Source organism: Anabas testudineus, chromosome 10 (genome assembly GCF_900324465.2).
Source record: "Anabas testudineus chromosome 10, fAnaTes1.2, whole genome shotgun sequence".
In the NCBI taxonomy this organism is placed as follows: Eukaryota; Metazoa; Chordata; class Actinopteri; order Anabantiformes; family Anabantidae; genus Anabas; species Anabas testudineus.
In genome coordinates this window covers 15,942,044-15,955,509 of record NC_046619.1, presented here as the reverse complement: position 1 = coordinate 15,955,509, position 13,466 = coordinate 15,942,044, and the positions used below count along the sequence as shown (strand labels likewise).

The window sequence follows — 13,466 nt, the reverse complement described above, 5'->3', positions numbered from 1 at the left end:
TTTTTAGATACAGGATTTTCAGTTACAGCTATTCTTTCTGTAAAGTTATGTGGTAAAAAAATATCACGCAATGCTGGCCATTATTCCATTAATCATACAGTGTCAACCAAAAGCCAAATTACAGATTCCATGTCTGTCTTCCGAAGTAATTTGTTGCCTGTTTTACATACATATTGTCTTGAATTTACATATATTAGGCAACATCTTGTGCAGAATGCAGTGCATTATGGGCTTTGTTTAAATTGTCATAAACCTATTTTATTGTTTGTTTATCATGCACATTTAGGGAATTAATTTAAATGATCAATTGAGGAGTGCAGCTTTTCTCTTTGGCAATCAACCAATGTAAATTGAGGCACTCATTAAGACTGGCATTGTAATTGCTTGGTGGTGTTGCGCTTTGATTTACTCTCATCAATAAATAAAATACAATCACTGCTGTTTGATTATACTGTGCTCGCTATTCTCAAGTGATGAGATGAGGCTGTTAAGAAGGTAATGTATGATTTACTCAAAAACATAATTTAGAATGTGTGAGAGCGTTCTTCATTGTTTGTGTGGTAAAGTTACTTCTTATTCGTTTGCTGTGTGCCATTACATACGGCCAGCTGCAAGGATTGGTCCAGCTTGGCAGAGTTGATGGTTCCAACAATAGCAAAGTAAAATAATTCTGGAAATGTTTTGCCCAGTGGTGTTTTGAAAAAGGCCATTTCAAGAACATAAAGAGCCAGAGGGAACATTTCTTGGAGGCAGAGTTTCTTTTGTGTTGTATCAATTTCTTATGGCGTGCTGTTGTTATCCTACTCTAGTGGTGCATAAAACCCCCAAAAACATTCCTTTAGGAGTAAGCCTCAAGGGTTTTTAACATTGACTCAACTGCAGTGCGATTGTATATGTCACTTCAATCATTTCCTTTGCCATTTGCAAACGTAGTTAGTAAAACAATACTGGCAATGTAACTGTATACGTTACAAAACAGCATTTCTTACAAAGTCAGACACAAATGTCAGAATGAAATGGATAAAAAGAGCTATTTGATTGTTTTTGTGCAAAAACAAGTATAGTTAGCAGTCCAATAGAAACTAATAATATTAACGTATCGCCTTCTTTTCACAAATAAAAATGGTGATCCAGATTTGGTTTTTAGGGTATCTACATTTTGGCTTAGCTCTCATATACCTATTAGTGGTGGTAGCTGCTGAATGGATTGTGGAATCCTACACAGAATATAATGTAATCAGTTCAGTAGTAAGAAAACAGACCAGGCCCATCACCTATACTGTCTTTTTAAAATCTAGTTGTTAAATGAGAATCTTGGGTTTCATTCACTGGCTCCACACTAACTGAAAGCATTGCAGAATGCATTTAACTGATGGTATCAAGCTTTGCCTAACTAAGTAATGTAATATTGATGAGGGACAATTAGCCATAATGGCATTCAGCACTTCCAGGTCTTTGTCACCTATTAGTTCTTTTAAATGCAAAACCTGGACAGTAGTTAAAATCCACTGCTGGTGGCAGACACAGTCACATATGCAGTTAGTTAACAGATTAATAATCTATGTAAAATTCTTCTCACAATAAAATATTTAAAGAGCACTATCATATAAGCAACGGTGGGCAATACATTCTTTTGGTCAGCTCAGATCAGTTTTTCCCATTTTCATTTTCTAACTACTTTTCCCTTCACCTGGACAGAAATGCTATGAGGTCAAGGGAAAATGTGAAGCATAATTTATAAGGAGTTAGAAAATGACATCTCACAAATGTGAAATGCTGTAAGAAACTTAACAGCCTGTTGTCAATGTAATCATTGGCCACTTGTCAGATATGCCTTTGAATAGACTTTATTCATCAAGAGTAAAGAAAATGCCAAAAAACACTATGGAGCAATACAAAAACACCACATAATGCAGTCTTAATTCTAAGCACCAAAATACCAACATGTAATAAGAAAACTAACTGACAAACTAACCATTTATAATATTTTTTAGTATATAATTATTAGTTATAGCGTTTGCCAAATGACTAAATGTAAATGTAATGTAATGCACTTCAGCAAATAGATAAAAGAAAAAAAAAAGTCACATATGCACAAAAGTGAGCATTTTGTCATTAATGTATCCTAGCCTTTTTAGGTTCATAGAAGCAATGTATTCCATCCAAAGATGCAGCACTCAACATGCTACCAAGCAAATAAAACAAAAAATATGTTTCACTGATTTAATAAGGCTACGAATGTGTGTTTTTCTAATACAGCAATAAAATGAGAATTAATTCTGAAACAAGCCTTGTACACGACAGTTTACAGAAGAGATTTTCTGTTTACTCCTGCATTAAATGTAATATACTAATTGAGCAATTTATACTAAGTAATGTTTCTAATATAGAACGATAATTCTACCATCATTGATATAAATTGGGCAGCCAAAATATTAGAGACATGTCTGAATGTAATGTAGTACATTACAAGAGAACAACAACACCATAAACTACAGCCTCTAAATTGACCACTGAAGTTGAATAAACAGCTCTATAGAACAGTCTTCTCATGAGGGAGAATATAATACAGCCTTGTTTATTTAGATTTCATTAGTTAAAGCCAGTTTATTTATATCACAAACACTAGAAACCCTGTGTTTTTCTTTTTGAAGTAATGTTTGCTCTAAATCCTCAACCTATACAACCCCACCAACAGGCGCAAATCAAAACTGTCATAATCATCATTTTACAAAGAAAGAATTATCTGTAAAGGATGTAAACATTAAATGATTTGTTTTGATTTTCTTTGCATGGTTTTAAGGGAATTTAAGGGCCAATTTATTGTTTCTCAGAACTAAACTATGCAAGTTCAAGAAATCAAAGTAGCATGAAAGCACACCACTTCTCTCTTCCCATTCCTCTCTCTCCCTGCTCAGTTATGTTCCACCCAGCCCTTCACCTCCTGGGCAGAAACGCTGTTTCAACCAAAGCAGGAACTGGGATGTTGCTAATCTGCAGGTCAGCTACTGTGATATCTTTCAGCAGCTAGTCATAGCTTGAAGTGGAGGACAGTAGTAGACTACAGCGTTTTTGTATTCACTAACCGCCATGAGCTGCAATCTTTGACATTAGCCCTCTTTGATTGGTTAAGAGGAAGAGGTTCATGCAAGACCTTTGCTACTGCTAGGCTGATCAATAAATCAGGCTCTAAGAAGCTTTCCCACATATCACACATAAGATATGTTTAAGTTGAGGATATTTCTACTGAAAAATCTTTGAAAATTTAACATAATTACAACGGTAGTGCTAATGATTGTTCTGAACAAACACATAAAGGCAGAGGGAACAGAGACAATTCTAGACAGACTCTCGATAAAGATTTGCATAGTACTGCATTTGTTTGTAGACAAATTGAACAAAAGAATTAAAGGAAGAGGTACAGAGGCAAGTGCATTGTCTGGGTAATCTCTCATGTCTGCACAGCTGAAACATTTTGTACCAATCACAGTGCAAAGAGGGTGTGAATGATCAGAAAGGTGTGGCGGTAGGGGGTTTCTGACGTTATTCGACCCCCTGACTTACAGTTCAGAGGGAGTATAAATCCTACTTAAGCACCAACTGAGAATCACAGACAGTTTTCTCATGCCCTCTGACCAGAAGTTTTGGATAAGTGGGCAAAGCCAGAGGGCACGGATGTAATCTTCTGTTGACGTGGGACAGCTGTGATCAGGCAGTGTGAGCAAGTGGAAATGTGTTATGGCTGTGATGAATAGCTATGTCAGCCTTAGTGAGTAACCTTGAACCTCACTCAATTTGTATAAAGAGCTCGGCTCTATCATTAGTACATTTAGTTCCCTTCTATCGAAACATGTTACCTCTTAAAGGGGTCCTATTATGCAAAATCCAGTTTTTTGACATTTTGGTACATTAATATGAATCTAGGATGCATGTAAACACACACCAAGCATGTTAGATGTGCGTTTCCTCCTTTTTTCCAAATTGTCCTGTTTAGTCCGATCCTCTCCCAGAAGCAACAATTCAGAATCAAATTCACATTGTCTACTACATAAGACGTCACACAGTCCTATCTCAGGTTCGGTCCTAACAATCGCTGGTTTATATATAACCAACTTAAACCTGATCTAACGTTATGTTCCACTACTTTGTTACTAGTTAGTGTTACCAACCAAAATAGCTAACTAAGTTTGCCCGCTAGTGCTAACCACATGTTACGCTAAACAGTTAGTTATATGGTTTACTGACCTTTTAGAATGTCTGATAAAAAGGTTTGTAAGTCTGCATGAACCTATGCTGAGAATTATCTCCATGAAACAGTGAGCTTCTAGGTCTGATTCCAGCCTTACCAGTCGCTCTTGTTGCTCAGTCGGTCAATGTATTTTATCGTTTTTACCATTACCAAGGTGTCAAGAAAGATGCTGTAGCCCGAACTCTACTACGTCATATGCACTTCCGCAAAGAGGCATGGGGCTCAGATCTCATTTGCATACTGAGCGACACAACCTGAAAACAGCTCACTCTGACAGAAGGTGTGAGGCATACATTTTCAGTTTAGTGGCAGCAATCTGCACATTTTTCCCGCATGAAAATTTACAGATACATCTAAGTCCAATATTCTTTAGCCTTAAAAGTAATCACTCAAAAATCTCTACTAATTCAAGAATGTTCTGTTTTTTTTAACCTCAATTTCTATAGATGAGAACTTTCAAGGCCTGGAGTTCACTGGAAGATGTCAGTGCCCTTCAATATTAATTAGTGTTTCAAAATGTGTGATATGTTGATTACCAGCTGACAAAATGCCTCTTTATAAATTTATGAAGGAGTTTGGTCTATATTTAGCCACTGGCCACTAATAAAAAAAAGACAATCTGATTTGTTGTTGTCAGTTCGTGAGTCCTCTGAGTCAGTGGTTGTTATATGCTTAAGGCATATCTTGGGTGCTAGGTACTTCTAAGACCTAAGCTGAGTACGCCAAACTCGGGGTAGACAGTAGAAAGGTACATGTCCAGAATAGTTTTCTGCTTTCTGCTGTCATGGTTTGGATTGAATTTCACAACCTATAACTGCCGATGCACAGTCATGGCCTACCTCTCTGCATCTATACCTATAATAGCCTGGATCTGCTGCCACTTTTAGTCACTGTGACTGAATGGAAATGATAGGGATAGACAATTGAAATCAGTTTTAGGGGGAAAAAAAACAGACAGAAGCAACTAAATGTTCTGCATAAAACTGTTTGGGGTGTAGCTAATCAAGCTTAGACAGTGTGATAAACAGTGAAAATAACAAAAACTCTGCATGGTGAAACAATAAATGACTCACATATTCAACATGCTTTGAGGAAATTGTAATTGCACAGACATGCATCATCTGATTATAATAATTTGTTTATGAATAACAGAATGTGCAAGTGTATGACATAAGGCATTGGTGGTAGTATGCTCCCACAGCAGTCCTACTTTATGCCTTTGAGTGCCTTGGCCTCTCAAATGCAAATACAGGTTACTGATAAAGGTTTTTGGTAAGTGTTCTGTATTCAATGCCCTACTAAACAATAAAATTAAAAAAAATGAATGTGTTGTGTTGCATGTTGATTTAAGTGGTGCACCTACATTTTGTGAGTGGTGGTTCTATAATATTCAATAATGAGCACCAGTGCTACTAAAAGAAAAAGTTAGTCTGGAGGTGTCTGTGGGGAGAACTGCACTGCCTGGTTGTAAGATGTCAGAGCAAGCATCAAGGTGAAGTCCCTACTTTGCATTAAATTGATCTTTGCAGCAAGCAGAAACTTTGTCAGTAAAAAGGAACACTATACAGCCAAACTGCCAGTCACAACAGTTACCAGACAATAAAGGCTCACACATTCACCTCTGAGGGGCATTCACTGAAACAGTTACTGTTCAGGCCATCAGGATGAACCAACCAATCCCTAAAACTAATAAAAAGTATTTATGTTATCCCATAAACTATAATGCACTTCTTTTACTGAGTGAATATAGTAGTACATTTTATGATTAGGAACTTTAAAATCTTGTCAAAACCCAACCAACATAAACAAATGTGTTTTTGAGCTACATTATGTAGGGTAAAGCAATGATCCAACAACAATAACATTACATCAGCATTTATCTTAACCTACAGTAAGTTACCATGGAAGCATAGCAAAGCAAAAGCATGCAGGGCACAGTTCAGCTTGGTGCATTTAGCTGCACTCCACATAAAAGCAAACAGGTTTAGTAAATACTGTTGCAGGTAAATTTCCATGACCAGGGGTTTGAGTGGTTTTAGCACAATGCAATTTTCTTCAAACTGTCAGTGCAGACATTACAAATGAGAGCCAAACATTTTGATGTCAGGGAAAAGCAAGACTCCCGGAAAATGCGCATCAAAATAAATGGTTACTAAAGCCTGTGGTATGGTAGAGAGTAGCATAAAATTATGAAAGTATGACAGACAAAAAACATGCAGTGGAATTGGATGCGTAGGTGTTCTGCCATTTATAATGAGCTAAGCTGTCAGTGGGCATTTGTAAATAAATAAATTAATAAAACAGATACAACTAAAGACGAGACAAGTGACATTTCACAGTAGAAGTGACTTGCTAGTATTTAGTGTTATATTGTGTGTGATATTTGACTTCACTAACTTTAAAGTGTTAAAATGGCTGGAAAATTAGTTTTAATAGCACACTGTGCTATTGTGTACAATTGGTAAGTGACAACCAACAATCAGATTGTCAGATTCTCTTTTCTAGAAGGAGGGAAAAAGATCACTGACAATAATAACCAAGACGATACAGTCCCTCCCACCGGTCATTAAAAGCTATCGATTGATAACAGTCGCTATGAACAGCTTCAAATGAAAACTGTGACAGCAATTGATCCATCAAACTGCTGTTTGCTGCATACTGAGAACCAGTACAAGTCGAGTACAAGTGAGAGATGTTTAATGATATGGCTTTATCCCACAATACCTGACATGCCATTACTCTCACTAATCAAGTGCATGCATTTAGTCACCGTTGTTAAAGTTGTGAAAGGATTTTTTATTTTTTTTAATCTTGTGAAAAAAATATCTTTTACCGTAAAATATTATTTGTTAACAGGATTTTAGATGTTTGTTGTGAACCTGTCCGAATCACTATGCATTTCTGCATTTTTCACACATGCATAAATAAATAAACGGAACCTATTCAAATTTATGTGATCAGAAAAAACAATTTTAGGACGTCATCTTGAGCAGGCAGCATTTTTCTGACATTTTATACATACAGGATTAGAGCTACAATATTGAGCTTAAGACAGCACTGGTGTGACAACTGAAATGAATCCACTGTTCTGCAGCTAGTCCTTCCTCTGCCTGCTCTTCTGTGCCACACTCTGCCCAGCGCTCCAGGTAATCATAGTTACGATATCAAAATAAATGAGAATGCTCCAAAACTTACTAAACAAGCAAAAATAAGTGAAATTCTCTGACTGGTTCCAAAGACAAGCCTCATTTAAAAAAAAAAAAAAAAAAAAGCAAATATCTCTGCACTGCTCACACTGCTGTTCAATGAGTCTGGGTCCCAGCAGGTTCATGATAAGTTTGGGAAATCTTTATAGTTAAAAACACAATTAAAGAAAGTTATATATTGTATCTTTAATCGAGAAATCATATAATAATTACAGGCAGAATAATCGCTGTTATTTATCACTAATGAAAATACCTTAGTTGCAGCTCTATAGGCAACATACTTAAGAAAAAACAAACAAACACAAATAACCAACTGTGAAACTGTCCAGGCTTAGATAATAGTATCATGTCGGTTACATCAGCAGCTCTGTAATGTAATGCACAGTACCACCAACAACATGCACACACACTTAGCCCACAAAATTTGATATGCAGACACCAGATGGACATGCAGAAGGAGGTGTAAGATGGGGCCATGGCTTTAGACACCAAAATAGACCTCACAGGAAGCTGTCTGCATTTGAAAAATAAACAAGTCCCCTGAAGGCACAATGCTGCCAGGCCATTCTGAGTGTGCATCTGTGTACAAGACAGAGGAAAACAGCACAAGTTCACAGTGATGCATGGTGTCAGTAGTTTTCTGAGTGTACTACTTGTCAATTCATGTTTGTATGGCATGGGTTATCAAAGTTATGAGAAAGCGAGAAACAGAGAAAGTGATTAGGGCAGCAACTAAGGGTCCTATGGAGAGACTGTGATTAGTGTATTAAGCATGCATCAGAGCCCCTCCAAGCTGTCTCGGCAAAGGCAGGGCATCAAGATAAATTGCTTTAATATCCCTGTATTGCGATAGCAGAGCAACAGTTGTTTCCCTATTGATGGCTCAGGGGCATGACAGACGTAGACACCGACCTTTGGAAAGCAGTATGACAACCCTCTGTCCTTTCTACCCCAAAAGCATGTGACCCATTGAGACCCCGGGGACAATGAACCAGCAACACCAGTGGGAAAAGCCTATGTATGTTAGAGGAACAAAAGCCGACTAATGCACTGTTTTCTCTTTTCGTATCCTGGTGGGGGCATTGTGACCTTCTACCTCTTGTTTCAACATGGTGAAAGCAGAAGCAGTAAGATGCTGACCTCTAGAACCTTGTCTTCAATGCCACCCCTCCCCTCGTCCACACATGCACTTTAAACTCCCCACTTCTGAGTAGTCCTACCCAAACAACAAAATGACGTTCAAATAAAGTGACAAAATTAACTATTTAGGCAGAGGTATAAAAATGTGAATGCCCTTTCTATTTTAAACACATTGTTTGATTTACTTGTATGCTCTCAACATGCCTAAGTCAGCTTACAGTGTCAGGAAATACTGACACTGTATTATTAGCTGGCTGATATGCTTTATGAAAATAGACCATTATGCTTCAAAGAAGCCCATCATGATGTCCCTTTGTTCACAAAGAATCCAACATGTGTAAAGGAAATGCAATACATTGATTGTAGACGATGTCTTTTGTTCTTTAACATTTTTCGTTGAGCTTTTGTATATAGACATAGTCAACTTGAATAAGAACAGCTAGCTCTCTGATTTTAAAAATAAACCCTGACTTTGAAGCCCAATTTATATTGCTTCTGTGTGCCATGTTACACACACCATCAAGTGATTAATGGACAAACTAGCCAAGAAAGACCCCAAAAATTAAAAATAGATACAAGCAAAAAATAACATTTAACACGGTGTCAGTGGAAGTTTTTTCATCCTGAAAATAGCTCCCATTTATCCTAATTAGTTGATGTGATACCTTTGAAATTATGTGCAAAGGTGGGGTTTCAGTACATAATATTAGAATTGAATTTCTTTTCAATACTGTGCAGAGATCTGTTCAAAAATGTACTGTCTGGAGAAATCTGAAAGACACAATCTTCACTTTTCCTGGTTGGGCCTCCAGATATTGACACTCAAAAAAAGCACAAAGTAATCTCAGTCATCTTCCACTTTCTATATACCCTCTATCTTTTCCCCTTTTCCTTCACAAAAGACAGATTTGAGTTGTTCAAGTGATAGCTTGAGTGATGGCCATCTTAGGAAATGAAATTTTTTTCTAAAACTCTGTGCCCTTGAAAGTTAATTCACAAGAACACAGGAGGTATGGTGGAAAGCGTGAAGGAGAACAGTAATGGGTTTTACTATCTTACTTTGTCAACCTTTTTCTCATTTCTTTCTCTTTGCTATACCATTCATTTGACGTTCAGAGTATATATTCTCTTTTTTAAGACAGTGACTTCAAAACATATGTTTAAGAGAAATTCATACATCTGCACCGTCATGGACCACCTGAACAGTTCTGCACTATAGGAATTATAACCCTATCTTTGGTTACTAAGGTTCTCTAATACTAAACAGGAAGGAATTATAAAATAACAGGCAGTTTCTTATTAGTCATTTGTCCACACCAAAGCATTACTTAGCTAAAGTTTCTCGCCCTTAAGGAGTAATTGTTTTACTTTCTCATGTGAGAATAAACTGAATATCTTTGGCTTTGCAGAGATGGCCAAACAAAACAAGCCATCTGATGATAACCCATAGGGCTTTGTAATGGTATTCTTCATGATTTTCTGACATTTTATAGACCTAATGATAAATCGACGTGGTCTGGTGATATTTCAGTCATCTCTCTACTTCCAATTCCATGACTCAGAATCATATTATGAGCCTGCTGAACTGGACATTCACCTTTACATGATGGAAGTGGAGTGATCTGTTGTCTAAAACCAGAATGTTATGAAATTGTGCTGGCATTCCTATTTGCTCTCATGCATTAGGTATTCTGGTGGCTACCTATGGAACTGATGCCAAGGTGGGTGAAAAAGCACATTATGGGGGCTTAATCAGGATTAATCAAGCTAAACTGCACAATTTGATGTCAAGGATAATGGTTTGTACATAGGACATTTGAAAGTAAGTGAAAATACAAAATGTAGTTCCTGTGTATGTGGCTTTACAAAGCAATGCAGACAAACAGACTGTTCAAAAGCGCACTATAAATTTGTACATATGGTAGCTTTTTGATCTTCGATGCAAACCCTGAAGCAAGAAAAAAGGTAATACTTATCATGGTAGACACATTTCTTTCACATATGAGTGCGAGTGGAGATTTGGAGGAAGCCACTAACTGCTTTTAAAGGGAAGGAAAAGAGCATTGGTGATCAGTAACAACACTATGGGGTGATGATTCACACTTGTAACAACCAAATTGTGTGAAGGACCATCAACAAGCAGACATTTACCAACACAGGCAGGTAAAAGTAACATCTTATCCATCCTGAAGACTCCCGAAGGCTTGTAGTAATTGAAGACAGCTGCCACAGAAACAGTCCATTCTATCTTTCTCTGAAACTTCCTATTTTACAATGGTCATCCAACATGAGAGCTCCTATGATGCATCATCCAGGCAGCTGAGAAAATCACTGTGTGTAACTCACCCTCCTTCCAGGCTGTTGTGACACCAGGATCAAGATGTGTACTTGAATACATGTCTTCTTTAACCTGTCTACTCCCAAGGACAAGTATCTCCCCAACTCACCTGTGAGTTACTGATCTGCTTTAACTAAGCACATTTATTATTACAATTGACGTTAGTCTGCACATACAACTCAACAATATGTTCACAAATGCCAAGCATCAGCTGCATGTACACCATGTCAAATATCAGCACAATACATTTTTCAGTGCTGTACATTTTTTTCCCCATCTCTAAAATATTTTATTCACCATAACGTAGCATTTCTTTACACTCTGCTGTGTTCATACGACTGAGTATTCAGCAATGTACATTGGGCTGTATCACTTTACAGAGAGTTAGGGTTATGTGTAGGGTTGTGTAGTATTTTACTTTAATCAACCAATGCACAACTTGATAAAAAAGAAAAAGTCCTGCTTTGGTCTGTGCTCGAATTTGATATAACAATATATACTAACCTGAATGAAAAAAACAACAAAAGAAAACACTTCTTTTATGCCAGAGAGAACGAGCACGTTGCAAATCAATCTACATATCTCAGTAGCAGTGCACAGAGCATGTCTCCTTTATAGATACAAGAGCTTTTCATTCAGCATGTCATAATATATACTTTTGTTGGATAATGTATTGTTCCAGAAATAATTGTGACAGACAATACTGACACTTTAAGACAGACATTTTATGCCAATAACGAAGAACCTCCAAAACAGAAATGACCTATACTGGGTATGGTTCCCGAATGCCTCCACAAGTCGTGCTTAAATGCTGCCAATGGTATGCCTTCTGTTTTTAGTCGACGTAAACGTATCATTATTAAGTTAATATTTACCACCATCAAACTCATTCGTGTCACTGAAACAGTCCTGTTTTGAGTCGACTAGCTGGGTAATCTGCATGCTAAACCAGTGATGTACTGAGGGCCAGGAGCGATCATTTTCTCACCCAGCTAGGTGCCAACAACTTGGTATCCTTATGTGTACAGCTTCAAGTAATATCTCAACCTGATTTGCAAGCACACATCTCAGATGTTAATAGTCTTGTTGTGTGCATCCCAGCTCATACACTCATCTCCCTTCGATAGCTCAGTTGGTAGAGCGGAGGACTGTAGTGGAAACTTGGACATCCTTAGGTCGCTGGTTCGAATCCGGCTCGAAGGAGTGACTCTTTTAGGGGCGGCAGTAGCTCAGGTGGTAGAGCAGTTGCTGCTTGCTGAGGTGTCCTTGGACAAGATACAGAAACCCCGTAGTGTAGCGCTGACATACCGTCTAGCAGCTGTCCAACCACAATTTCCACAATTTTTTTTCAAGACACACAGAGATGAGACAGGAGGACATTGCAGGGTACCTGAACAAAATGTTGACACTCATTCTTATGTAAAACACCCATATAAACACATATAGGCAATATAGAGGTCAGCATGTCCATATATCGCAGAATAAGTCAATAAGGTAATTACTGTGACATGCCTAGTTGTCAGTGAGTCTTTTATAATACTCCACAAACTGATATATCAACTATTTATCAAGTGTGATTATGCAGTTTCATGAAAACAATATTTCAAATCATGCACAATTCTCTGTTTGCTTTAAACGTATTGGCTGTTCACTCCCAGACAGCCAACTGCAGACCACAGACTTTAGTAATTGGCCAAAAGTGTCAGTGCTACATCTAAACCACTTCTTTGTTTACACTTCTCTTCTCTCTTTACAGCTCCTACCGATGCAACAGCGGTGTAGAGTTCTAGCCAGTAATTGCAAGAGGTGAGAGAGGCAAGGCTTTCAGTGAGGCACCTAGGTGGCTCAGAGGTGATCCCAGTCCCTGCAGTTTGAAGTGCTGCCTTCTTGAAAGGGAGGTTGACCTAGACAAGACAGGAGCCTCTCTTTGCTTTGTGGGAAGCAACAGCGAGGGCAAAGGGCGCCTCTGTCTACCCACATCACGTTACTTAGACCTAATGGCAAATTGTCAGTATGAAACACACCTCAGCCACAAAAAGATGTTTCAGTGACAGAGGCAAAGGCGACCACTCCAAGAATGGACACTCACTGCCAGAGGGGAGTTTTGGAGAGACTCTATTGATACCAGAGTTTATAGTCTCTGGGTAAAACTCTCAGCTCATGTGGTTTTGATTTTACCCCAGTAAATAAAAGGTGTTTATGAACTATACATGTATATGCAGTATGTTTTTATACTATATCTTCACTTGGGTATTGTCAGCTATAATTAACAAAACATAAACATGTTCATAAAGCCACTGATTTATTAAACAACTCAGACAAGTCCGTTTTTGATTGCTCATCACTCTGTTCAACCAAACCTAATCCTAGATTGAATTTGATGATTCTAAGGTGTTACTTATTGTAACATTATCCTTGATAATGCAATGGTAATTTCATCGTATTCTTTCTTTTTATGCTTGAAACTAAATTTTATATAAATATAGTCATAACATATCTAAATTACAGTGCAGCTTGCCTTCCAAACAGGTAG

The 13,466-nt window shown here is 37.7% G+C and overlaps 1 non-coding gene across 1 annotated transcript; it reads left to right on the top strand.

The window, feature by feature from the left end:
- Window positions 1-12,050: 12,050 nt before the first annotated feature.
- On the top strand, window positions 12,051-12,136 carry trnay-gua. The gene is given in 2 exon segments: window positions 12,051-12,087; window positions 12,101-12,136. It is a non-coding gene; the product is annotated as a tRNA-Tyr (tRNA).
- Window positions 12,137-13,466: the final 1,330 nt, after the last annotated feature.